This window comes from Pristiophorus japonicus, unplaced genomic scaffold (assembly GCF_044704955.1).
Source record: "Pristiophorus japonicus isolate sPriJap1 unplaced genomic scaffold, sPriJap1.hap1 HAP1_SCAFFOLD_334, whole genome shotgun sequence".
Taxonomy (NCBI): Eukaryota; Metazoa; Chordata; class Chondrichthyes; family Pristiophoridae; genus Pristiophorus; species Pristiophorus japonicus.
Genome location: NW_027253150.1, coordinates 673284 through 694733, shown reverse-complemented (window position 1 = coordinate 694733; position 21450 = coordinate 673284). Strand labels below are relative to the sequence as shown.

The 21450-nt window shown below is 43.9% G+C and overlaps 19 non-coding genes across 19 annotated transcripts; all 19 read right to left on the bottom strand.

The window, feature by feature from the left end:
* Positions 1–847: 847 nt before the first annotated feature.
* Positions 848–929, bottom strand: trnas-aga (transfer RNA serine (anticodon AGA)). Its single transcript has one exon. It is a non-coding gene; the product is annotated as a tRNA-Ser (tRNA).
* A 216-nt stretch (positions 930–1145) lies between these two features.
* Positions 1146–1217, bottom strand: trnad-guc (transfer RNA aspartic acid (anticodon GUC)). The gene has a single exon. It is a non-coding gene; the product is annotated as a tRNA-Asp (tRNA).
* Positions 1218–2798: 1581 nt separating this feature from the next.
* trnas-aga (transfer RNA serine (anticodon AGA)) lies at positions 2799–2880 on the bottom strand. Its single transcript has one exon. It is a non-coding gene; the product is annotated as a tRNA-Ser (tRNA).
* Positions 2881–3096: 216 nt separating this feature from the next.
* trnad-guc (transfer RNA aspartic acid (anticodon GUC)) lies at positions 3097–3168 on the bottom strand. Its single transcript has one exon. It is a non-coding gene; the product is annotated as a tRNA-Asp (tRNA).
* Positions 3169–4749: 1581 nt separating this feature from the next.
* On the bottom strand, positions 4750–4831 carry trnas-aga (transfer RNA serine (anticodon AGA)). Its single transcript has one exon. It is a non-coding gene; the product is annotated as a tRNA-Ser (tRNA).
* Positions 4832–5046: 215 nt separating this feature from the next.
* On the bottom strand, positions 5047–5118 carry trnad-guc (transfer RNA aspartic acid (anticodon GUC)). The gene has a single exon. It is a non-coding gene; the product is annotated as a tRNA-Asp (tRNA).
* Positions 5119–6698: 1580 nt separating this feature from the next.
* Positions 6699–6780, bottom strand: trnas-aga (transfer RNA serine (anticodon AGA)). Its single transcript has one exon. It is a non-coding gene; the product is annotated as a tRNA-Ser (tRNA).
* A 217-nt stretch (positions 6781–6997) lies between these two features.
* On the bottom strand, positions 6998–7069 carry trnad-guc (transfer RNA aspartic acid (anticodon GUC)). The gene has a single exon. It is a non-coding gene; the product is annotated as a tRNA-Asp (tRNA).
* Positions 7070–8649: 1580 nt separating this feature from the next.
* trnas-aga (transfer RNA serine (anticodon AGA)) lies at positions 8650–8731 on the bottom strand. Its single transcript has one exon. It is a non-coding gene; the product is annotated as a tRNA-Ser (tRNA).
* Positions 8732–10599: 1868 nt separating this feature from the next.
* trnas-aga (transfer RNA serine (anticodon AGA)) lies at positions 10600–10681 on the bottom strand. Its single transcript has one exon. It is a non-coding gene; the product is annotated as a tRNA-Ser (tRNA).
* Positions 10682–10898: 217 nt separating this feature from the next.
* Positions 10899–10970, bottom strand: trnad-guc (transfer RNA aspartic acid (anticodon GUC)). The gene has a single exon. It is a non-coding gene; the product is annotated as a tRNA-Asp (tRNA).
* Positions 10971–12550: 1580 nt separating this feature from the next.
* On the bottom strand, positions 12551–12632 carry trnas-aga (transfer RNA serine (anticodon AGA)). Its single transcript has one exon. It is a non-coding gene; the product is annotated as a tRNA-Ser (tRNA).
* Positions 12633–14501: 1869 nt separating this feature from the next.
* Positions 14502–14583, bottom strand: trnas-aga (transfer RNA serine (anticodon AGA)). Its single transcript has one exon. It is a non-coding gene; the product is annotated as a tRNA-Ser (tRNA).
* A 216-nt stretch (positions 14584–14799) lies between these two features.
* On the bottom strand, positions 14800–14871 carry trnad-guc (transfer RNA aspartic acid (anticodon GUC)). The gene has a single exon. It is a non-coding gene; the product is annotated as a tRNA-Asp (tRNA).
* Positions 14872–16451: 1580 nt separating this feature from the next.
* On the bottom strand, positions 16452–16533 carry trnas-aga (transfer RNA serine (anticodon AGA)). The gene has a single exon. It is a non-coding gene; the product is annotated as a tRNA-Ser (tRNA).
* A 217-nt stretch (positions 16534–16750) lies between these two features.
* trnad-guc (transfer RNA aspartic acid (anticodon GUC)) lies at positions 16751–16822 on the bottom strand. Its single transcript has one exon. It is a non-coding gene; the product is annotated as a tRNA-Asp (tRNA).
* Positions 16823–18700: 1878 nt separating this feature from the next.
* On the bottom strand, positions 18701–18772 carry trnad-guc (transfer RNA aspartic acid (anticodon GUC)). Its single transcript has one exon. It is a non-coding gene; the product is annotated as a tRNA-Asp (tRNA).
* A 1580-nt stretch (positions 18773–20352) lies between these two features.
* On the bottom strand, positions 20353–20434 carry trnas-aga (transfer RNA serine (anticodon AGA)). Its single transcript has one exon. It is a non-coding gene; the product is annotated as a tRNA-Ser (tRNA).
* Positions 20435–20651: 217 nt separating this feature from the next.
* On the bottom strand, positions 20652–20723 carry trnad-guc (transfer RNA aspartic acid (anticodon GUC)). Its single transcript has one exon. It is a non-coding gene; the product is annotated as a tRNA-Asp (tRNA).
* Between the last annotated feature and the right edge of the window lie 727 nt (positions 20724–21450).

The window sequence follows — 21450 nt, the reverse complement described above, 5'->3', positions numbered from 1 at the left end:
AAATAAATAGAAACCAGGAGTGGGGAAGAACCCACGGTGGAAAACCCTTTGAAGTTTAAGGCCAACGACATAACCACTCGGTTATCCTGGCCCTGTGAGAGCTTGGATTCTGTCTCTGTGACAAACTGGGCTTCAACACCAACCCCACATACAAACACATGCACATAGTCTTTTAGTGAGCATTTACGAACATTTTGAGGAATATTGACACGGGGGCAACTCTCCTACTCTGTTTCGAGTAATGCTCTGGGACCTTTCATATCCACCCAAGTGTGCAGACGGAGCTTCAATTTAACATTTAATCCGAAAGTCAACAGCTTCAACATTGCAAAATTCCCCAAGTGCTGCACTTGAGTGTTAGCCAAGATGATATGCTCAAGTCCAAGGAGTGCGACTTGAAGACACAAACTCCTGATTCAGTCGAGAATGCTGCCACTGAACCAAAGCCGATACAAAAGTTCACAACCGTATTATTTTCCCCAAGTCTTTTTTATAAGTTCCAGGACATACCAAATTCATGGTGATGATTTCCACAGACAGTTGCACATACACAGAGACAAAAATAGAGATAGACAGACACAGAGACACAGATAAACAAAAATTTACACGCACCAACGGGCATGCACAGCTGCCTTAGACATCTCGAGGGATAGACAGGCTGAATCACTGTCGCAACTATGACTGATTGTTGCGATTTTTTAATCGGATGTATCGTGAATATTGCAGATTAATAAAAATGAGAACAAATGTCAGTGTTGAAAGGTGTGGGACGTTATTCCAACTATCACATGATCAGTTTGGTAGCGAACTGGTTAAATTGTGAAATGGAATGAAAAATGCTGAGAATCGTAGTCGGCAGGATTCGAACCTGCGCGGGAAAATCCCAATGGATTTCTAGTCCATCGCCTTAACCACTCGGCCACGACTACTGTGTCGCTGGCTTTTTAAACGTTACTCAGAAAAAACTCAGTCATCCATCTCTGTGCAGCAGACGGCCAAAGAATCCTGAAAAAGTCTCCGTTTGCTAAAAATCTGGAAGAGGCAAACTCCTCTACCTGTATTTTCACAGTTCGATTTCGCTCTGGAATTTTTAATATGTATCTACCAAGAAACAGAAGTAAAAAGCAACGTTTTGGAACATCTGCCTCCCCGTCGGGGAATTGAACCCCGGTCTCCCGCGTGACAGGCGGGGATACTCACCACTATACTAACGAGGAACTGACGGATAGCTCGTCTGTCGGAGCAGGAATCGAGCTGTGAACAGAACTGGACACCATGAGAAGTCGACAGACACATTGAGAGACAGAGACAAACCGACAAACAGGGAGAGACAGACACCGAGATAGAGACAACGAGAGACAGAAAGTGTGAGACTGAGAAGGAGAGGCAGATTGGGTGAGAAAAAGACTCAAACACATATAGAGACAGAGATTTGTGTGTTTGATCTATTAAGAGAGAAAGGGAAAGAGTGAGAGAAAGACAATGATAAAGACAGTGACAAGGAGAGAGACAGATAGAGAGAAAGAGATAGAGACTAAAACAGAAAATGATGGAAATATTTCTCAGGTTAGAGGCAGGGACTAACAGAGACAGGCAAATAAATGGACAGACCGAAATGATGGGAAAGAGAGAGCCAGTCAGACAAAGAATCTGAGAGAATCCCATTGGAACAGACGTGGGCACCGTGAGAAAGAGACAGATTGAGAGACTGAGACAAACGGAGAAACAGGGACAGACAGAGTGAGTCAGACTGAGAGAGACAAAGACTCAGACATACAAACACATGCACAGCTCTGTGTAGAGAGAGAGAGAGGCAGAGACCGAGCGACACAGAAACATTTCACAATTTCATTTCATTATCGGTTCAGAGTGACACATAGTTGCAGAAAATTGTTGATTCAACCGATGAAAATCGGACATCACTGATCAGAATGGGAGGAAATCTGTGTTAAAATAAATAGAAACCAGGAGTGGGGAAGAACCCACGGTGGAAAACCCTTTGAAGTTTAAGGCCAACGACATAACCACTCGGTTATCCTGGCCCTTTGAGAGCTTGGATTCTGTCTCTGTGACAAACTGGGCTTCAACACCAACCCCACATACAAACACATGCACATAGTCTTTTAGTGAGCATTTACGAACATTTTGAGGAATATTGACACGGGGGCAACTCTCCTACTCTGTTTCGAGTAATGCTCTGGGACCTTTCATATCCACCCGAGGGTGCAGACGGAGCTTCAATTTAACATTTCATCCGAAAGTCAACAGCTTCAACATTGCAAAATTCCCCAAGTGCTGCACTTGAGTGTTAGCCAAGATGATATGCTCAAGTCCAAGGAGTGCGACTTGAAGACACAAACTCCTGATTCAGTCGAGAATGCTGCCACTGAACCAAAGCCGATACAAAAGTTCACAACCGTATTATTTTCCCCAAGTCTTTTTTATAAGTTCCAGGACATACCAAATTCATGGTGATGATTTCCACAGACAGTTGCACATACACAGAGACAAAAATAGAGATAGACAGACACAGAGACACAGATAACCAAAAATTTACACGCACCAACGGGCATGCACAGCTGCCTTAGACATCTCGAGGGATAGACAGGCTGAATCACTGTCGCAACTATGACTGATTGTTGCGATTTTTTAATCGGATGTATCGTGAATATTGCAGATTAATAAAAATGAGAACAAATGTCAGTGTTGAAAGGTGTGGGACGTTATTCCAACTATCACATGATCAGTTTGGTAGCGAACTGGTTAAATTGTGAAATGGAATGAAAAATGCTGCGAATCGTAGTCGGCAGGATTCGAACCTGCGCGGGAAAATCCCAATGGATTTCTAGTCCATCGCCTTAACCACTCGGCCACGACTACTGTGTCGCTGGCTTTTTAAACGTTACTCAGAAAAAACTCAGTCATCCATCTCTGTGCAGCAGACGGCCAAAGAATCCTGAAAAAGTCTCCGTTTGCTAAAAATCTGGAAGAGGCAAACTCCTCTACCTGTATTTTCACAGTTCGATTTCGCTCTGGAATTTTTAATATGTATCTACCAAGAAACAGAAGTAAAAATCAACGTTTTGAAACATCTGCCTCCCCGTCGGGGAATTGAACCCCGGTCTCCCGCGTGACAGGCGGGGATACTCACCACTATACTAACGAGGAACTGACGGATAGCTCGTCTGTCGGAGCAGGAATCGAGCTGTGAACAGAACTGGACACCATGAGAAGTCGACAGACACATTGAGAGACAGAGACAAACCGACAAACAGGGAGAGACAGACACCGAGATAGAGACAACGAGAGACAGAAAGTGTGAGACTGAGAAGGAGAGGCAGATTGGGTGAGAAAAAGACTCAAACACATACAGAGACAGAGATTTGTGTGTTTGATCTATTAAGAGAGAAAGGGAAAGAGTGAGAGAAAGACAATGATAAAGACAGTGACAAGGAGAGAGACAGATAGAGAGAAAGAGATAGAGACTAAAACAGAAAATGATGGAAATACTTCTCAGGTTAGAGGCAGGGACTAACAGAGACAGGCAAATAAATGGACAGACCGAAATGATGGGAAAGAGAGAGCCAGTCAGACAAAGAATCTGAGAGAATCCCATTGGAACAGACGTGGGCACCGTGAGAAAGAGACAGATTGAGAGACTGAGACAAACGGAGAAACAGGGACAGACAGAGTGAGTCAGACTGAGAGAGACAAAGACTCAGACATACAAACACATGCACAGCTCTGTGTAGAGAGAGAGAGAGGCAGAGACCGAGCGACACAGAAACATTGCACAATTTCATTTCATTATCGGTTCAGAGTGACACATAGTTGCAGAAAATTGTTGATTCAACCGATGAAAATCGGACATCACTGATCAGAATGGGAGGAAATCTGTGTTAAAATAAATAGAAACCAGGAGTGGGGAAGAACCCACGGTGGAAAACCCTTTGAAGTTTAAGGCCAACGACATAACCACTCGGTTATCCTGGCCCTGTGAGAGCTTGGATTCTGTCTCTGTGACAAACTGGGCTTCAACACCAACCCCACATACACACACATGCACATAGTCTTTTAGTGAGCATTTACGAACATTTTGAGGAATATTGACACGGGGGCAACTCTCCTACTCTGTTTCGAGAAATGCTCTGGGACCTTTCATATCCACCCGAGGGTGCAGACGGAGCTTCAATTTAACATTTCATCCGAAAGTCAACAGCTTCAACATTGCAAAATTCCCCAAGTGCTGCACTTGAGTGTTAGCCAAGATGATATGCTCAAGTCCAAGGAGTGCGACTTGAAGACACAAACTCCTGATTCAGTCGAGAATGCTGCCACTGAACCAAAGCCGATACAAAAGTTCACAACCGTATTATTTTCCCCAAGTCTTTTTTATAAGTTCCAGGACATACCAAATTCATGGTGATGATTTCCACAGACAGTTGCACATACACAGAGACAAAAATAGAGATAGACAGACACAGAGACACAGATAACCAAAAATTTACACGCACCAACGGGCATGCACAGCTGCCTTAGACATCTCGAGGGATAGACAGGCTGAATCACTGTCGCAACTATGACTGATTGTTGCGATTTTTTAATCGGATGTATCGTGAATATTGCAGATTAATAAAAATGAGAACAAATGTCAGTGTTGAAAGGTGTGGGACGTTATTCCAACTATCACATGATCAGTTTGGTAGCGAACTGGTTAAATTGTGAAATGGAATGAAAAATGCTGCGAATCGTAGTCGGCAGGATTCGAACCTGCGCGGGAAAATCCCAATGGATTTCTAGTCCATCGCCTTAACCACTCGGCCACGACTACTGTGTCGCTGGCTTTTTAAACGTTACTCAGAAAAAACTCAGTCATCCATCTCTGTGCAGCAGACGGCCAAAGAATCCTGAAAAAGTCTCCGTTTGCTAAAAATCTGGAAGAGGCAAACTCCTCTACCTGTATTTTCACAGTTCGATTTCGCTCTGGAATTTTTAATATGTATCTACCAAGAAACAGAAGTAAAAATCAACGTTTTAAACATCTGCCTCCCCGTCGGGGAATTGAACCCCGGTCTCCCGCGTGACAGGCGGGGATACTCACCACTATACTAACGAGGAACTGACGGATAGCTCGTCTGTCGGAGCAGGAATCGAGCTGTGAACAGAACTGGACACCATGAGAAGTCGACAGACACATTGAGAGACAGAGACAAACCGACAAACAGGGAGAGACAGACACCGAGATAGAGACAACGAGAGACAGAAAGTGTGAGACTGAGAAGGAGAGGCAGATTGGGTGAGAAAAAGACTCAAACACATACAGAGACAGAGATTTGTGTGTTTGATCTATTAAGAGAGAAAGGGAAAGAGTGAGAGAAAGACAATGATAAAGACAGTGACAAGGAGAGAGACAGATAGAGAGAAAGAGATAGAGACTAAAACAGAAAATGATGGAAATACTTCTCAGGTTAGAGGCAGGGACTAACAGAGACAGGCAAATAAATGGACAGACCGAAATGATGGGAAAGAGAGAGCCAGTCAGACAAAGAATCTGAGAGAATCCCATTGGAACAGACGTGGGCACCGTGAGAAAGAGACAGATTGAGAGACTGAGACAAACGGAGAAACAGGGACAGACAGAGTGAGTCAGACTGAGAGAGACAAAGACTCAGACATACAAACACATGCACAGCTCCGTGTAGAGAGAGAGAGAGGCAGAGACCGAGCCACACAGAAACATTTCACAATTTCATTTCATTATCGGTTCAGAGTGACACATAGTTACAGAAAATTGTTGATTCAACCGATGAAAATCGGACATCACTGATCAGAATGGGAGGAAATCTGTGTTAAAATAAATAGAAACCAGGAGTGGGGAAGAACCCACGGTGGAAAACCCTTTGAAGTTTAAGGCCAACGACATAACCACTCGGTTATCCTGGCCCTGTGAGAGCTTGGATTCTGTCTCTGTGACAAACTGGGCTTCAACACCAACCCCACATACAAACACATGCACATAGTCTTTTAGTGAGCATTTACGAACATTTTGAGGAATATTGACACGGGGGCAACTCTCCTACTCTGTTTCGAGTAATGCTCTGGGACCTTTCATATCCACCCGAGGGTGCAGACGGAGCTTCAATTTAACATTTCATCCGAAAGTCAACAGCTTCAACATTGCAAAATTCCCCAAGTGCTGCACTTGAGTGTTAGCCAAGATGATATGCTCAAGTCCAAGGAGTGCGACTTGAAGACATAACTCCTGATTCAGTCGAGAATGCTGCCACTGAACCAAAGCCGATACTAAAGTTCACAACCGTATTATTTTCCCCAAGTCTTTTTTATAAGTTCCAGGACATACCAAATTCATGGTGATGATTTCCACAGACAGTTGCACATACACAGAGACAAAAATAGAGATAGACAGACACAGAGACACAGATAACCAAAAATTTACACGCACCAACGGGCATGCACAGCTGCCTTAGACATCTCGAGGGATAGACAGGCTGAATCACTGTCGCAACTTTGACTGATTGTTGCGATTTTTTAATCGGATGTATCGTGAATATTGCAGATTAATAAAAATGAGAACAAATGTCAGTGTTGTAAGGTGTGGGACGTTATTCCAACTATCACATGATCAGTTTGGTAGCGAACTGGTTAAATTGTGAAATGGAATGAGAAATGCTGAGAATCGTAGTCGGCAGGATTCGAACCTGCGCGGGAAAATCCCAATGGATTTCTAGCCCATCGCCTTAACCACTCGGCCACGACTACTGTGTCGCTGGCTTTTTAAACGTTACTCAGAAAAAACTCAGTCATCCATCTCTGTGCAGCAGACGGCCAAAGAATCCTGAAAAAGTCTCCGTTTGCTAAAAATCTGGAAGAGGCAAACTCCTCAACCTGTATTTTCACAGTTCGATTTCGCTCTGGAATTTTAAATATGTATCTACCAAGAAACAGAAGTAAAAATCAACGTTTTGAAACCATCTGCCTCCCCGTCGGGGAATTGAACCCCGGTCTCCCGCGTGACAGGCGGGGATACTCACCACTATACTAACGAGGAACTGACGGATAGCTCGTCTGTCGGAGCAGGAATCGAGCTGTGAACAGAACTGGACACCATGAGAAGTCGACAGACACATTGAGAGACAGAGACAAACCGACAAACAGGGAGAGACAGACACCGAGATAGAGACAACGAGAGACAGAAAGTGTGAGACTGAGAAGGAGAGGCAGATTGGGTGAGAAAAAGACTCAAACACATACAGAGACAGAGATTTGTGTGTTTGATCTATTAAGAGAGAAAGGGAAAGAGTGAGAGAAAGACAATGATAAAGACAGTGACAAGGAGAGAGACAGATAGAGAGAAAGAGATAGAGACTAAAACAGAAAATGATGGAAATACTTCTCAGGTTAGAGGCAGGGACTAACAGAGACAGGCAAATAAATGGACAGACCGAAATGATGGGAAAGAGAGAGCCAGTCAGACAAAGAATCTGAGAGAATCCCATTGGAACAGACGTGGGCACCGTGAGAAAGAGACAGATTGAGAGACTGAGACAAACGGAGAAACAGGGACAGACAGAGTGAGTCAGACTGAGAGAGACAAAGACTCAGACATACAAACACATGCACAGCTCTGTGTAGAGAGAGAGAGAGGCAGAGACCGAGCGACACAGAAACATTTCACAATTTCATTTCATTATCGGTTCAGAGTGACACATAGTTGCAGAAAATTGTTGATTCAACCGATGAAAATCGGACATCACTGATCAGAATGGGAGGAAATCTGTGTTAAAATAAATAGAAACCAGGAGTGGGGAAGAACCCACGGTGGAAAACCATTTGAAGTTTAAGGCCAACGACATAACCACTCGGTTATCCTGGCCCTGTGAGAGCTTGGATTCTGTCTCTGTGACAAACTGGGCTTCAACACCAACCCCACATACAAACACATGCACATAGTCTTTTAGTGAGCATTTACGAACATTTTGAGGAATATTGACACGGGGGCAACTCTCCTACTCTGTTTCGAGTAATGCTCTGGGACCTTTCATATCCACCCAAGGGTGCAGACGGAGCTTCAATTTAACATTTCATCCGAAAGTCAACAGCTTCAACATTGCAAAATTCCCCAAGTGCTGCACTTGAGTGTTAGCCAAGATGATATGCTCAAGTCGAAGGAGTGCGACTTGAAGACACAAACTCCTGATTCAGTCGAGAATGCTGCCACTGAACCAAAGCCGATACAAAAGTTCACAACCGTATTAATTTCCCCAAGTCTTTTTTATAATTCCAGGACATACCAAATTCATGGTGATGATTTCCACAGACAGTTGCACATACACAGAGACAAAAATAGAGATAGACAGACACAGAGACACAGATAACCAAAAATTTACACGCACCAACGGGCATGCACAGCTGCCTTAGACATCTCGAGGGATAGACAGGCTGAATCACTGTCGCAACTATGACTGATTGTTGCGATTTTTTAATCGGATGTATCGTGAATATTGCAGATTAATAAAAATGAGAACAAATGTCAGTGTTGAAAGGTGTGGGACGTTATTCCAACTATCACATGATCAGTTTGGTAGCGAACTGGTTAAATTGTGAAATGGAATGAAAAATGCTGCGAATCGTAGTCGGCAGGATTCGAACCTGTGCGGGAAAATCCCAATGGATTTCTAGTCCATCGCCTTAACCACTCGGCCACGACTACTGTGTCGCTGGCTTTTTAAACGTTACTCAGAAAAAACTCAGTCATCCATCTCTGTGCAGCAGACGGCCAAAGAATCCTGAAAAAGTCTCCGTTTGCTAAAAATCTGGAAGAGGCAAACTCCTCTACCTGTATTTTCACAGTTCGATTTCGCTCTGGAATTTTTAATTTGTATCTACCAAGAAACAGAAGTAAAAAGCAACGTTTTGGAACATCTGCCTCCCCGTCGGGGAATTGAACCACGGTCTGCCGCGTGACAGGCGGGGATACTCACCACTATACCAACGAGGAACTGACGCATAGCTCGTCTGTCGGAGCAGGAATCGAGCTGTGAACAGAACTGGACACCATGAGAAGTCGACAGACACATTGAGAGACAGAGACAAACCGACAAACAGGGAGAGACAGACACCGAGATAGAGACAACGAGAGACAGAAAGTGTGAGACTGAGAAGGAGAGGCAGATTGGGTGAGAAAAAGACTCAAACACATACAGAGACAGAGATTTGTGTGTTTGATCTATTAAGAGAGAAAGGGAAAGAGTGAGAGAAAGACAATGATAAAGACAGTGACAAGGAGAGAGACAGATAGAGAGAAAGAGATAGAGACTAAAACAGAAAATGATGGAAATACTTCTCAGGTTAGAGGCAGGGACTAACAGAGACAGGCAAATAAATGGACAGACCGAAATGATGGGAAAGAGAGAGCCAGTCAGACAAAGAATCTGAGAGAATCCCATTGGAACAGACGTGGGCACCGTGAGAAAGAGACAGATTGAGAGACTGAGACAAACGGAGAAACAGGGACAGACAGAGTGAGTCAGACTGAGAGAGACAAAGACTCAGACATACAAACACATGCACAGCTCCGTGTAGAGAGAGAGAGAGGCAGAGACCGAGCCACACAGAAACATTTCACAATTTCATTTCATTATCGGTTCAGAGTGACACATAGTTACAGAAAATTGTTGATTCAACCGATGAAAATCGGACATCACTGATCAGAATGGGAGGAAATCTGTGTTAAAATAAATAGAAACCAGGAGTGGGGAAGAACCCACGGTGGAAAACCCTTTGAAGTTTAAGGCCAACGACATAACCACTCGGTTATCCTGGCCCTGTGAGAGCTTGGATTCTGTCTCTGTGACAAACTGGGCTTCAACACCAACCCCACATACAAACACATGCACATAGTCTTTTAGTGAGCATTTACGAACATTTTGAGGAATATTGACACGGGGGCAACTCTCCTACTCTGTTTCGAGTAATGCTCTGGGACCTTTCATATCCACCCGAGGGTGCAGACGGAGCTTCAATTTAACATTTCATCCGAAAGTCAACAGCTTCAACATTGCAAAATTCCCCAAGTGCTGCACTTGAGTGTTAGCCAAGATGATATGCTCAAGTCCAAGGAGTGCGACTTGAAGACATAACTCCTGATTCAGTCGAGAATGCTGCCACTGAACCAAAGCCGATACTAAAGTTCACAACCGTATTATTTTCCCCAAGTCTTTTTTATAAGTTCCAGGACATACCAAATTCATGGTGATGATTTCCACAGACAGTTGCACATACACAGAGACAAAAATAGAGATAGACAGACACAGAGACACAGATAACCAAAAATTTACACGCACCAACGGGCATGCACAGCTGCCTTAGACATCTCGAGGGATAGACAGGCTGAATCACTGTCGCAACTTTGACTGATTGTTGCGATTTTTTAATCGGATGTATCGTGAATATTGCAGATTAATAAAAATGAGAACAAATGTCAGTGTTGTAAGGTGTGGGACGTTATTCCAACTATCACATGATCAGTTTGGTAGCGAACTGGTTAAATTGTGAAATGGAATGAGAAATGCTGAGAATCGTAGTCGGCAGGATTCGAACCTGCGCGGGAAAATCCCAATGGATTTCTAGCCCATCGCCTTAACCACTCGGCCACGACTACTGTGTCGCTGGCTTTTTAAACGTTACTCAGAAAAAACTCAGTCATCCATCTCTGTGCAGCAGACGGCCAAAGAATCCTGAAAAAGTCTCCGTTTGCTAAAAATCTGGAAGAGGCAAACTCCTCAACCTGTATTTTCACAGTTCGATTTCGCTCTGGAATTTTAAATATGTATCTACCAAGAAACAGAAGTAAAAATCAACGTTTTGAAACCATCTGCCTCCCCGTCGGGGAATTGAACCCCGGTCTCCCGCGTGACAGGCGGGGATACTCACCACTATACTAACGAGGAACTGACGGATAGCTCGTCTGTCGGAGCAGGAATCGAGCTGTGAACAGAACTGGACACCATGAGAAGTCGACAGACACATTGAGAGACAGAGACAAACCGACAAACAGGGAGAGACAGACACCGAGATAGAGACAACGAGAGACAGAAAGTGTGAGACTGAGAAGGAGAGGCAGATTGGGTGAGAAAAAGACTCAAACACATACAGAGACAGAGATTTGTGTGTTTGATCTATTAAGAGAGAAAGGGAAAGAGTGAGAGAAAGACAATGATAAAGACAGTGACAAGGAGAGAGACAGATAGAGAGAAAGAGATAGAGACTAAAACAGAAAATGATGGAAATACTTCTCAGGTTAGAGGCAGGGACTAACAGAGACAGGCAAATAAATGGACAGACCGAAATGATGGGAAAGAGAGAGCCAGTCAGACAAAGAATCTGAGAGAATCCCATTGGAACAGACGTGGGCACCGTGAGAAAGAGACAGATTGAGAGACTGAGACAAACGGAGAAACAGGGACAGACAGAGTGAGTCAGACTGAGAGAGACAAAGACTCAGACATACAAACACATGCACAGCTCTGTGTAGAGAGAGAGAGAGGCAGAGACCGAGCGACACAGAAACATTTCACAATTTCATTTCATTATCGGTTCAGAGTGACACATAGTTGCAGAAAATTGTTGATTCAACCGATGAAAATCGGACATCACTGATCAGAATGGGAGGAAATCTGTGTTAAAATAAATAGAAACCAGGAGTGGGGAAGAACCCACGGTGGAAAACCATTTGAAGTTTAAGGCCAACGACATAACCACTCGGTTATCCTGGCCCTGTGAGAGCTTGGATTCTGTCTCTGTGACAAACTGGGCTTCAACACCAACCCCACATACAAACACATGCACATAGTCTTTTAGTGAGCATTTACGAACATTTTGAGGAATATTGACACGGGGGCAACTCTCCTACTCTGTTTCGAGTAATGCTCTGGGACCTTTCATATCCACCCAAGGGTGCAGACGGAGCTTCAATTTAACATTTCATCCGAAAGTCAACAGCTTCAACATTGCAAAATTCCCCAAGTGCTGCACTTGAGTGTTAGCCAAGATGATATGCTCAAGTCGAAGGAGTGCGACTTGAAGACACAAACTCCTGATTCAGTCGAGAATGCTGCCACTGAACCAAAGCCGATACAAAAGTTCACAACCGTATTAATTTCCCCAAGTCTTTTTTATAATTCCAGGACATACCAAATTCATGGTGATGATTTCCACAGACAGTTGCACATACACAGAGACAAAAATAGAGATAGACAGACACAGAGACACAGATAACCAAAAATTTACACGCACCAACGGGCATGCACAGCTGCCTTAGACATCTCGAGGGATAGACAGGCTGAATCACTGTCGCAACTATGACTGATTGTTGCGATTTTTTAATCGGATGTATCGTGAATATTGCAGATTAATAAAAATGAGAACAAATGTCAGTGTTGAAAGGTGTGGGACGTTATTCCAACTATCACATGATCAGTTTGGTAGCGAACTGGTTAAATTGTGAAATGGAATGAAAAATGCTGCGAATCGTAGTCGGCAGGATTCGAACCTGTGCGGGAAAATCCCAATGGATTTCTAGTCCATCGCCTTAACCACTCGGCCACGACTACTGTGTCGCTGGCTTTTTAAACGTTACTCAGAAAAAACTCAGTCATCCATCTCTGTGCAGCAGACGGCCAAAGAATCCTGAAAAAGTCTCCGTTTGCTAAAAATCTGGAAGAGGCAAACTCCTCTACCTGTATTTTCACAGTTCGATTTCGCTCTGGAATTTTTAATTTGTATCTACCAAGAAACAGAAGTAAAAAGCAACGTTTTGGAACATCTGCCTCCCCGTCGGGGAATTGAACCACGGTCTGCCGCGTGACAGGCGGGGATACTCACCACTATACCAACGAGGAACTGACGCATAGCTCGTCTGTCGGAGCAGGAATCGAGCTGTGAACAGAACTGGACACCATGAGAAGTCGACAGACACATTGAGAGACAGAGACAAACCGACAAACAGGGAGAGACAGACACCGAGATAGAGACAACGAGAGACAGAAAGTGTGAGACTGAGAAGGAGAGGCAGATTGGGTGAGAAAAAGACTCAAACACATACAGAGACAGAGATTTGTGTGTTTGATCTATTAAGAGAGAAAGGGAAAGAGTGAGAGAAAGACAATGATAAAGACAGTGACAAGGAGAGAGACAGATAGAGAGAAAGAGATAGAGACTAAAACAGAAAATGATGGAAATACTTCTCAGGTTAGAGGCAGGGACTAACAGAGACAGGCAAATAAATGGACAGAACGAAATGATGGGAAAGAGAGAGCCAGTCAGACAAAGAATCTGAGAGAATCCCATTGGAACAGACGTGGGCACCGTGAGAAAGAGACAGATTGAGAGACTGAGACAAACGGAGAAACAGGGACAGACAGAGTGAGTCAGACTGAGAGAGACAAAGACTCAGACATACAAACACATGCACAGCTCTGTGTAGAGAGAGAGAGAGGCAGAGACCGAGCGACACAGAAACATTGCACAATTTCATTTCATTATCGGTTCAGAGTGACACATAGTTGCAGAAAATTGTTGATTCAACCGATGAAAATCGGACATCACTGATCAGAATGGGAGGAAATCTGTGTTAAAATAAATAGAAACCAGGAGTGGGGAAGAACCCACGGTGGAAAACCCTTTGAAGTTTAAGGCCAACGACATAACCACTCGGTTATCCTGGCCCTGTGAGAGCTTGGATTCTGTCTCTGTGACAAACTGGGCTTCAACACCAACCCCACATACAAACACATGCACATAGTCTTTTAGTGAGCATTTACGAACATTTTGAGGAATATTGACACGGGGGCAACTCTCCTACTCTGTTTCGAGAAATGCTCTGGGACCTTTCATATCCACCCGAGGGTGCAGACGGAGCTTCAATTTAACATTTCATCCGAAAGTCAACAGCTTCAACATTGCAAAATTCCCCAAGTGCTGCACTTGAGTGTTAGCCAAGATGATATGCTCAAGTCCAAGGAGTGCGACTTGAAGACACAAACTCCTGATTCAGTCGAGAATGCTGCCACTGAACCAAAGCCGATACAAAAGTTCACAACCGTATTATTTTCCCCAAGTCTTTTTTATAAGTTCCAGGACATACCAAATTCATGGTGATGATTTCCACAGACAGTTGCACATACACAGAGACAAAAATAGAGATAGACAGACACAGAGACACAGATAACCAAAAATTTACACGCACCAACGGGCATGCACAGCTGCCTTAGACATCTCGAGGGATAGACAGGCTGAATCACTGTCGCAACTATGACTGATTGTTGCGATTTTTTAATCGGATGTATCGTGAATATTGCAGATTAATAAAAATGAGAACAAATGTCAGTGTTGAAAGGTGTGGGACGTTATTCCAACTATCACATGATCAGTTTGGTAGCGAACTGGTTAAATTGTGAAATGGAATGAAAAATGCTGCGAATCGTAGTCGGCAGGATTCGAACCTGCGCGGGAAAATCCCAATGGATTTCTAGTCCATCGCCTTAACCACTCGGCCACGACTACTGTGTCGCTGGCTTTTTAAACGTTACTCAGAAAAAACTCAGTCATCCATCTCTGTGCAGCAGACGGCCAAAGAATCCTGAAAAAGTCTCCGTTTGCTAAAAATCTGGAAGAGGCAAACTCCTCTACCTGTATTTTCACAGTTCGATTTCGCTCTGGAATTTTTAATATGTATCTACCAAGAAACAGAAGTAAAAATCAACGTTTTGAAACATCTGCCTCCCCGTCGGGGAATTGAACCCCGGTCTCCCGCGTGACAGGCGGGGATACTCACCACTATACTAACGAGGAACTGACGGATAGCTCGTCTGTCGGAGCAGGAATCGAGCTGTGAACAGAACTGGACACCATGAGAAGTCGACAGACACATTGAGAGACAGAGACAAACCGACAAACAGGGAGAGACAGACACCGAGATAGAGACAACGAGAGACAGAAAGTGTGAGACTGAGAAGGAGAGGCAGATTGGGTGAGAAAAAGACTCAAACACATACAGAGACAGAGATTTGTGTGTTTGATCTATTAAGAGAGAAAGGGAAAGAGTGAGAGAAAGACAATGATAAAGACAGTGACAAGGAGAGAGACAGATAGAGAGAAAGAGATAGAGACTAAAACAGAAAATGATGGAAATACTTCTCAGGTTAGAGGCAGGGACTAACAGAGACAGGCAAATAAATGGACAGACCGAAATGATGGGAAAGAGAGAGCCAGTCAGACAAAGAATCTGAGAGAATCCCATTGGAACAGACGTGGGCACCGTGAGAAAGAGACAGATTGAGAGACTGAGACAAACGGAGAAACAGGGACAGACAGAGTGAGTCAGACTGAGAGAGACAAAGACTCAGACATACAAACACATGCACAGCTCCGTGTAGAGAGAGAGAGAGGCAGAGACCGAGCCACACAGAAACATTTCACAATTTCATTTCATTATCGGTTCAGAGTGACACATAGTTACAGAAAATTGTTGATTCAACCGATGAAAATCGGACATCACTGATCAGAATGGGAGGAAATCTGTGTTAAAATAAATAGAAACCAGGAGTGGGGAAGAACCCACGGTGGAAAACCCTTTGAAGTTTAAGGCCAACGACATAACCACTCGGTTATCCTGGCCCTGTGAGAGCTTGGATTCTGTCTCTGTGACAAACTGGGCTTCAACACCAACCCCACATACAAACACATGCACATAGTCTTTTAGTGAGCATTTACGAACATTTTGAGGAATATTGACACGGGGGCAACTCTCCTACTCTGTTTCGAGTAATGCTCTGGGACCTTTCATATCCACCCGAGGGTGCAGACGGAGCTTCAATTTAACATTTCATCCGAAAGTCAACAGCTTCAACATTGCAAAATTCCCCAAGTGCTGCACTTGAGTGTTAGCCAAGATGATATGCTCAAGTCCAAGGAGTGCGACTTGAAGACATAACTCCTGATTCAGTCGAGAATGCTGCCACTGAACCAAAGCCGATACTAAAGTTCACAACCGTATTATTTTCCCCAAGTCTTTTTTATAAGTTCCAGGACATACCAAATTCATGGTGATGATTTCCACAGACAGTTGCACATACACAGAGACAAAAATAGAGATAGACAGACACAGAGACACAGATAACCAAAAATTTACACGCACCAACGGGCATGCACAGCTGCCTTAGACATCTCGAGGGATAGACAGGCTGAATCACTGTCGCAACTTTGACTGATTGTTGCGATTTTTTAATCGGATGTATCGTGAATATTGCAGATTAATAAAAATGAGAACAAATGTCAGTGTTGAAAGGTGTGGGACGTTATTCCAACTATCACATGATCAGTTTGGTAGCGAACTGGTTAAATTGTGAAATGGAATGAAAAATGCTGAGAATCGTAGTCGGCAGGATTCGAACCTGCGCGGGAAAATCCCAATGGATTTCTAGCCCATCGCCTTAACCACTCGGCCACGACTACTGTGTCGCTGGCTTTTTAAACGTTACTCAGAAAAAACTCAGTCATCCATCTCTGTGCAGCAGACGGCCAAAGAATCCTGAAAAAGTCTCCGTTTGCTAAAAATCTGGAAGAGGCAAACTCCTCAACCTGTATTTTCACAGTTCGATTTCGCTCTGGAATTTTAAATATGTATCTACCAAGAAACAGAAGTAAAAATCAACGTTTTGAAACCATCTGCCTCCCCGTCGGGGAATTGAACCCCGGTCTCCCGCGTGACAGGCGGGGATACTCACCACTATACTAACGAGGAACTGACGGATAGCTCGTCTGTCGGAGCAGGAATCGAGCTGTGAACAGAACTGGACACCATGAGAAGTCGACAGACACATTGAGAGACAGAGACAAACCGACAAACAGGGAGAGACAGACACCGAGATAGAGACAACGAGAGACAGAAAGTGTGAGACTGAGAAGGAGAGGCAGATTGGGTGAGAAAAAGACTCAAACACATACAGAGACAGAGATTTGTGTGTTTGATCTATTAAGAGAGAAAGGGAAAGAGTGAGAGAAAGACAATGATAAAGACAGTGACAAGGAGAGAGACAGATAGAGAGAAAGAGATAGAGACTAAAACAGAAAATGATGGAAATACTTCTCAGGTTAGAGGCAGGGACAAACAGAGACAGGCAAATAAATGGACAGACCGAAATGATGGGAAAGAGAGAGCCAGTCAGACAAAGAATCTGAGAGAATCCCATTGGAACAGACGTGGGCACCGTGAGAAAGAGACAGATTGAGAGACTGAGACAAACGGAGAAACAGGGACAGACAGAGTGAGTCAGACTGAGAGAGACAAAGACTCAGACATACAAACACATGCACAGCTCTGTGTAGAGAGAGAGAGAGGCAGAGACCGAGCGACACAGAAACATTTCACAATTTCATTTCATTATCGGTTCAGAGTGACACATAGTTGCAGAAAATTGTTGATTCAACCGATGAAAATCGGACATCACTGATCAGAATGGGAGGAAATCTGTGTTAAAATAAATAGAAACCAGGAGTGGGGAAGAACCCACGGTGGAAAACCATTTGAAGTTTAAGGCCAACGACATAACCACTCGGTTATCCTGGCCCTGTGAGAGCTTGGATTCTGTCTCTGTGACAAACTGGGCTTCAACACCAACCCCACATACAAACACATGCACATAGTCTTTTAGTGAGCATTTACGAACATTTTGAGGAATATTGACACGGGGGCAACTCTCCTACTCTGTTTCGAGTAATGCTCTGGGACCTTTCATATCCACCCAAGGGTGCAGACGGAGCTTCAATTTAACATTTCATCCGAAAGTCAACAGCTTCAACATTGCAAAATTCCCCAAGTGCTGCACTTGAGTGTTAGCCAAGATGATATGCTCAAGTCCAAGGAGTGCGACTTGAAGACACAAACTCCTGATTCAGTCGAGAATGCTGCCACTGAACCAAAGCCGATACAAAAGTTCACAACCGTATTAATTTCCCCAAGTCTTTTTTATAATTCCAGGACATACCAAATTCATGGTGATGATTTCCACAGACAGTTGCACATACACAGAGACAAAAATAGAGATAGACAGACACAGAGACACAGATAACCAAAAATTTACACGCACCAACGGGCATGCACAGCTGCCTTAGACATTTCGAGGGATAGACACGCTGAATCACTGTCGTAACTATGACTGATTGTTGCGATTTTTTAATCGGATGTATCGTGAATATTGCAGATTAATAAAAATGAGAACAAATGTCAGTGTTGAAAGGTGTGGGACGTTATTCCAATTATCACATGATCTGTTTGGTGGCGAACTGGTTAAATTGTGAAATGGAATGAAAAATGCTGAGAATCGTAGTCGGCAGGATTCGAACCTGCGCGAGAAAATCCCAATGGATTTCTAGGCCATCGCCTTAACCACTCGGCCACGACTACTGTGTCGCTGGCTTTTTAAACGTTACTCAGAAAAAACTCAGTCATCCATCTCTGTGCAGCAGACGGCCAAAGAATCCTGAAAAAGTCTCCGTTTGCAAAAAATCTGGAAGATGCAAACTCCTCGACCTGTATTTTCACAGTTCGATCTCGCTCTGGAATTTTTAATATGTATCTACCAAGAAACAGAAGTAAAAATTAACATTTTGAAACATCTGCCTCCCCGTCGGGGAATTGAACCCCGGTCTCCCGCGTGACAGGCGGGGATACTCACCACTACACTAACGAGGAACTGACGGATAGCTGCTCTGTCGGAGCAGGAATCGAGCTGTGAACAGAACTGGACACCATGAGAAGTCGACAGACACATTGAGAGACAGAGACAAACCGACAAACAGGGAGAGACAGACACCGAGATAGAGACAACGAGAGACAGAAAGTGTGAGACTGAGAAGGAGAGGCAGATTGGGTGAGAAAAAGACTCAAACACATACAGAGACAGAGATTTGTGTGTTTGATCTATTAAGAGAGAAAGGGAAAGAGTGAGAGAAAGACAATGATAAAGACAGTGACAAGGAGAGAGACAGATAGAGAGAAAGAGATAGAGACTAAAACAGAAAATGATGGAAATACTTCTCAGGTTAGAGGCAGGGACTAACAGAGACAGGCAAATAAATGGACAGACCGAAATGATGGGAAAGAGAGAGCCAGTCAGACAAAGAATCTGAGAGAATCCCATTGGAACAGACGTGGGCACCGTGAGAAAGAGACAGATTGAGAGACTGAGACAAACGGAGAAACAGGGACAGACAGAGTGAGTCAGACTGAGAGAGACAAAGACTCAGACATACAAACACATGCACAGCTCCGTGTAGAGAGAGAGAGAGGCAGAGACCGAGCGACACAGAAACATTTCACAATTTCATTTCATTATCGGTTCAGAGTGACACATAGTTACAGAAAATTGTTGATTCAACCGATGAAAATCGGACATCACTGATCAGAATGGGAGGAAATCTGTGTTAAAATAAATAGAAACCAGGAGTGGGGAAGAACCCACGGTGGAAAACCCTTTGAAGTTTAAGGCCAACGACATAACCACTCGGTTATCCTGGCCCTGTGAGAGCTTGGATTCTGTCTCTGTGACAAACTGGGCTTCAACACCAACCCCACATACAAACACATGCACATAGTCTTTTAGTGAGCATTTACGAACATTTTGAGGAATATTGACACGGGGGCAACTCTCCTACTCTGTTTCGAGTAATGCTCTGGGACCTTTCATATCCACCCGAGGGTGCAGACGGAGCTTCAATTTAACATTTCATCCGAAAGTCAACAGCTTCAACATTGCAAAATTCCCCAAGTGCTGCACTTGAGTGTTAGCCAAGATGATATGCTCAAGTCCAAGGAGTGCGACTTGAAGACATAACTCCTGATTCAGTCGAGAATGCTGCCACTGAACCAAAGCCGATACAAAAGTTCACAACCGTATTATTTTCCCCAAGTCTTTTTTATAAGTTCCAGGACATACCAAATTCATGGTGATGATTTCCACAGACAGTTGCACATACACAGAGACAAAAATAGAGATAGACAGACACAGAGACACAGATAACCAAAAATTTACACGCACCAACGGGCATGCACAGCTGCCTTAGACATCTCGAGGGATAGACAGGCTGAATCACTGTCGCAACTTTGACTGATTGTTGCGATTTTTTAATCGGATGTATCGTGAATATTGCAGATTAATAAAAATGAGAACAAATGTCAGTGTTGAAAGGTGTGGGACGTTATTCCAACTATCACATGATCAGTTTGGTAGCGAACTGGTTAAATTGTGAAATGGAATGAAAAATGCTGAGAATCGTAGTCGGCAAGATTCGAACCTGCGCGGGAAAATCCCAATGGATTTCTAGCCCATCGCCTTAACCACTCGGCCACGACTACTGTGTCGCTGGCTTTTTAAACGTTACTCAGAAAAAACTCAGTCATCCATCTCTGTGCAGCAGACGGCCAAAGAATCCTGAAAAAGTCTCCGTTTGCTAAAAATCTGGAAGAGGCAAACTCCTCAACCTGTATTTTCACAGTTCGATTTCGCTCTGGAATTTTAAATATGTATCTACCAAGAAACAGAAGTAAAAATCAAGGTTTTGAAACCATCTGCCTCCCCGTCGGGGAATTGAACCCCGGTCACCCGCGTGACAGGCGGGGATACTCACCACTATACTAACGAGGAACTGACGGATAGCTCCTCTGTCGGAGCAGGAATCGAGCTGTGAACAGAACTCGACACCATGAGAAGTCGACAGACACATTGAGAGACAGAGACAAACCGACAAACAGGGAGAGACAGACACCGAGATAGAGACAACGAGAGACAGAAAGTGTGAGACTGAGAAGGAGAGGCAGATTGGGTGAGAAAAAGACTCAAACACATACAGAGACAGAGATTTGTGTGTTTGATCTATTAAGAGAGAAAGGGAAAGAGTGAGAGAAAGACAATGATAAAGACAGTGACAAGGAGAGAGACAGATAGAGAGAAAGAGATAGAGACTAAAACAGAAAATGATGGAAATACTTCTCAGGTTAGAGGCAGGGACTAACAGAGACAGGCAAATAAATGGACAGACCGAAATGATGGGAAAGAGAGAGCCAGTCAGACAAAGAATCTGAGAGAATCCCATTGGAACAGACGTGGGCACCGTGAGAAAGAGACAGATTGAGAGACTGAGACAAACGGAGAAACAGGGACAGACAGAGTGAGTCAGACTGAGAGAGACAAAGACTCAGACATACAAACACATGCACAGCTCTGTGTTGAGAGAGAGAGAGGCAGAGACCGAGCGACACAGATACATTTCACAATTTCATTTCATTATCGGTTCAGAGTGACACATAGTTACAGAAAATTGTTGATTCAACCGATGAAAATCGGACATCACTGATCAGAATGGGAGGACATT